This window comes from Dipodomys merriami, unplaced genomic scaffold, assembly GCF_024711535.1.
Source record: "Dipodomys merriami isolate MVZ:Mamm:240054 unplaced genomic scaffold, mDipMer1.0.p SCAF_1, whole genome shotgun sequence".
Lineage (NCBI taxonomy): Eukaryota > Metazoa > Chordata > Mammalia > Rodentia > Heteromyidae > Dipodomys > Dipodomys merriami.
Genome location: NW_027202270.1, coordinates 36,906,191 through 36,911,198, shown reverse-complemented (window position 1 = coordinate 36,911,198; position 5,008 = coordinate 36,906,191). Strand labels below are relative to the sequence as shown.

Sequence of the window (5,008 nt, the reverse complement as noted above, 5' to 3'; positions counted from 1 at the left end):
TATTTTCCTTGCCCACTAATTCAAAGAACTCCCCCCCCCCCAATGGAGGAATTAACACCCTTTTAAAGTGTTTCAAATATCTTGAAGGTTTAGAAAGTGTTAAGGTTTCTAATTCTAGGAGAACATTATCTGTATGAATACCCTAATGGCAAACCGCTTCAGCTGCACTAGGGGCAGAGGAGTAGCGATGATCTTCAAAGTGCCCCAGCTCTCCAGACAAGGTCAGAAGCACACTGGTTTGTATTACTGCTACATCCACATAAGTGGTCTAGGTTGTTCTTCCTTCACCAAGGGTTATCTCAGAGGAGCATTATGCTTGACCTCCAAATTTGGCAGACTACTGATGAGGTTCATAACTTTCAGATTGCTCTGATATTTTGACATATTTACAGGGTTCTGGGCCACATCCTGGAAGGCTACCATAACCTCTGGATCCTGCACAGCTGCAAGAACCTCTGGATCACCAAGAATCTCATTGATTGAGCGCAGGCATTCCTGCCATTCCAGGCATGCCTCCTCTCATTCCAGGCATTCCTCTAGGAAAATAACCAGGCATTCCCCCTCAAAAGCCACCTGCTTGTCCTCTGGCCTCTTCTTCCCTCTGGTCTCACTCATGTTCTTCTTCAGCCTTCTTAACCCTCTCTATTCTTTCTTTAATCTCCAGCTCTTCATGTTTTCTCACATACTTTTGCCGATGCTCAGCAATTTTCTGGGCCCTAGGTTGAACTTCCTTCAGAATTGCACTAGCATCATCATCATTATAATCCAGTTTACAGGCAAGGGCAAAATCATGGGCTGCTTCTTCCCAATGGCCCAGAAGTCTGTGTGCTTTCCCTTGCCACTTATATGGCTGAGCAGAATCAGGATTTATTTCAACGGCCCTGTCACAGTCCTGAATGGCAGCATTTGACTTCTGTAATTTGATGAAGGCAATGGCCCTCTTGGCATACCGAATGGCCAAGCAAGAGTTTGGCATCTGTGAATAAGTCGATAGCTCTCTGTAACTGACCATTATTTAGTGCTTCAATGGCAGCACCTTTCTTTTTTATTATTTTTTATTGTAAAAATAGTATACAGAGGGGTTACAGTTACATGAGTAAAGTAATGAGTACATTTCCTATGGAGCATTGTTATCTCCTCCTTTGATTTTCCCTACCATCTCTTCCCTCCTCACCTCCCCAACTCCCCTTTTCCTGCCCACCAAGTTGTAAAGTTCATTTCAACATAGTGTCTTGTACCTGTTATTGTTACAATAGGACAACCTGTATCCTTGTTTCAGCATTATATTATTTCCCTTCCCCTCCCCAAATTAGAACAATGTATATACAAGATTCAGGGCACTGACATCAAATACCGTGAAAACGGGGGTTATACCATGGGGGAAGAATACACAAGAGAAACAAACAAACAAACAAACAAAATCACATGGTACATTTTAGATACGTTAAAAACAATAGCAAGAAAGAAAAAACAAGTTGTGTCCCCATCTTGGGGTTCATTTCACTTAACATCATCTTATATGGTCATATGTACATAGATTTTGACCTTTTCTGCCTGTCCTAAACTTATACTAGTTATTGCAAATAAGGGAAACCATGGGGCCTATGTTTCTTTGGGCCTGGCTTACTTCACTTAATATAATTTTTTCCAAATCTTTCCATTTCATGACAAATGGGGTGATTGTCATTCTTTCTGATGGAAGCATAGAATTCCATTGTGTATATATACCATATTTTCTTGATCCATTCATCTACTGAAGGGCATCTAGGTTGGTTCTATATCTTAGCTATGGTAAATAATGCTGCGATAAACATAGTTGTTTTGGTAGCTTTAGTATGGCCTTGTTTGTGATCATTTGGGTAAATGCCCAAAAGTGGGATTGCTGGGTCATAGGGGAGCTCTATGTGTAGTCTTTTGAGGAACCTCCATACTGCTTTCCAAAGTAGTTGAACAAGTTTACACTCCCACCAACAATGCAGTAAGATTCCCTTCTGTCCACATCCCCTCCAGCATCTCTTGTTATTAGAGTTCTTGATTATAGCCATTTTAACTAGGGTGAGGTGGTATCTCAATGTTGTTTTGATCTGCATTTCTTTTATGGCCAGAGAAGTTGACCATTTCTTCATGTGTCTATTTGCCGTTCTTATTTCCTTTTCAGAGAAGTTTCTTTTTAAGTCTTTAGCCCACTTATTTACTGGGCAGTTGTTGCTTTGAGGATTTGTTTTTGGGGGACTTAGTTTTTTGTGTTCTAAGTATATTTTAGATATGAGACCCTTATCCTCTGTATGGCTAGTGAACTTTCTATTGATCTTGATAGCTATGTCCTTTGCCATTCAGAAACTCTGCAATTTCATGCAATCCTATTTGTCCAACCTTTCTTTGATTTGTTGTGTTTCTGAGTCTTTATTAAGAAAATTTCGGCTTATGCCTAGGAGCCCTAGAGTTTCTCCTATTCCTGTAATGTTTTCAGGGTGTCTGCTTTGACATTGAGGTCTTTGATCCATTTGGAATTAATTCTAGTGCAGGGTGATATACAAGGACCTAGCTTTAGTTTTCTACAGGAGTTTAACCAATTTTGGCAGCACCATTTACTGAAGAGGCTGTCTTTCTTCCATTCTATTTTTTTAGCTCCATTATCGAAGATTAGCTGGCTATGGGTCTGTGGGTTCATTTCTGGGTTTTCAATTCTATTCCATTGGTCCTCAGGTCTGTTCTTATGCCAATACCACGCTGTTTTCATTAATGTGGCTCTGTAGTAGAATTTGAAATTTGTTATTGATATTCCTCCAGCACTGTTCTTTCTGCTAAGGATTGATTTTGCTATTTGGGGTCTTTTATTGTTCCATATGATTTTTTGGGCTGCTTCTTCTATTTCATTGAAGAAAGAAGTTGGAATATTGATAGGTATCACATTGAATTTGTGGATAGCCTTTGGAAGTATTGCCATTTTCACAAGGTTGACCCTTCCAATCCAGGAGCATGGGAGGCTTTTCCTCTTACTAAATTCTGCCTTAATTTCCTTTTTTAGGTTTTTAAGGTTTTCATCATAGAGGTCCTTCACTTCTCCAGTTACATTAACTTCTAGGTATTTTATTTTGTGTGGCTATTAGAAAAGGAGTTGCTTTCTTGATATCAGCCACACTCTCCTCATTGTTGGCATACAGAAAAGCTGTTGTTTTTTGAGGGTTAATTTTATACCCTGCTACTTTGCCAAAATTTCGAATCAGCTTGAGTAATTTGGGAGTGGAGTCCATGGGATTCTTTAAATACAAGAGGGAGAGTTTTACTTCATCTTTCCCTGTTTGGATCTCTTTTATGTTTGCATCTTTTCTTGCTTGATCCATTATCTCCTCAGTTATCTCTACATTTTCATCTCCCATTTCTTGGGGTGCATCAATTTCTGGTTCAATTACACTTTCATTATCAATTTCTAGGTCTGTTTCCTCACTGGGTGGCTCCTCTGTCTGTATGTTTTCTTCTTGTCTCCTTACTATCTTACTATTCCTTGATACTGTCTCTGATTTAGCTTTATGAGTAGCTAGTGGTACTTTACCCAGCTAGGCTCTCCATGCACTCCTGCAGGAAAGCCTTCTCCTCGGTGTGCAGGACCCTCAGGTCCTACTTACGCATCTTCAGTTCACTGACTTTGGGGGGAACCATGGTCTGGAGGCAGAGGGCCGAGGCCCTGTCCCAGGCCCAGGCGTGGCCTCCACATGAGCACCCGTGGAAAAGGGGCTTATTTTTTGTTTATAGAGGTTAACATGCCTAATTAAACAAGCAAATGCTGAGAAACAAAAGTGCTTTCTTTTTTTTTGTCGGTCGTGGGGCTTGAACTCTGGGCCTGAGCGCTGTCCCTGCGCTCTTCAGTTCAAGGCGAGCACTCTACCTCTTGAGCCACAGCACCACTTTCGGTTTTCTAGTGCTTTATTGGAGATAAGAGTCTCACGGACTTTCCTTACCTGGGCTGGCTTTGAACTGTGATCCTCAGATCTCAGCCTCCTGAGTAGCTAGGATGACAGGCGTGAGCCACCGGCATCCGGCCAAAAGTGCTTTCATAAAAGAGACAGTTGGCTTACTACTTTAAAAAAAAATATTTTTCTGTGAACTATATATATAAAGGTGGAATAAATTTCCTGAAAACTGTATAATAAGGGAAAGAATAGATACGGAAAGAAAGAGCAAAAAAGAGAATTATTCTGAGGGGTGAATTTGATTAAAATATATGCATGTTGAAATACTATGGGGAATGTTTTTTGTACAATTAATATACACTAGAAAAAATGATTCGAAAATAAAGTAGGCTCCATTTAAGAATAATGCCAGTTGGAGTAGGGAGGACAAATGAAAAGGGTGAAGAAGGAGAAATAGAGCGCACATATTTTATATACATGTATGAAAATAGAACAATGAAACCTACTGAAACTTCTTTAAGAAGGAGGAGATTAATGAGAAAGACAAACAGGACAAATATAATTAGGGTACATTGTATGCATATGTGGAAATATTAACATGAAATTCCCTTGTACTACTAATATATGTTCATAAAATGTTTTAAAGATTTAATTCATAAAATTAGAGTAAGAAACAAAAGATGTAAATGTATTAAAGAAGAGGCAAGGGTAGTTGTAAAAGAAGCACATGCTTATTGCTATTGTATTGCCTGGATAAAATAACATGTTTGATGTTAGCACAGAGTTCAAAGATAGAGAAAATAATCATTTTATTTCAGTGGCTCTTTACGTATAGAATTTAAGGATAAGACTATTAGTTAGGGCAGGGTGTTAGTAGTTGATTGACAATATCTGATTAGGTTCTCTTAAGAATGACTAGGGCTGCTTACAGTTGGCAAGACATTGCACAGCATATTAATAATTGAGAACCAGGATTTATCAATAAGTTAGCTTTAAAGTAATTTAATTTTTCCTTTACCTCTTTTAAATTATGGGTATGGGAGCAATTAAAAAAAACTCTTGGTGGCTCTGATACTTTTAGCAGTAGCAGTAACAAT

At 39.0% G+C, this 5,008-nt stretch overlaps 1 pseudogene; it reads right to left on the bottom strand.

The window, feature by feature from the left end:
• Window positions 1-310: 310 nt before the first annotated feature.
• On the bottom strand, window positions 311-3,660 carry LOC138833343 (hsc70-interacting protein-like; annotated as a pseudogene).
• Window positions 3,661-5,008: the final 1,348 nt, after the last annotated feature.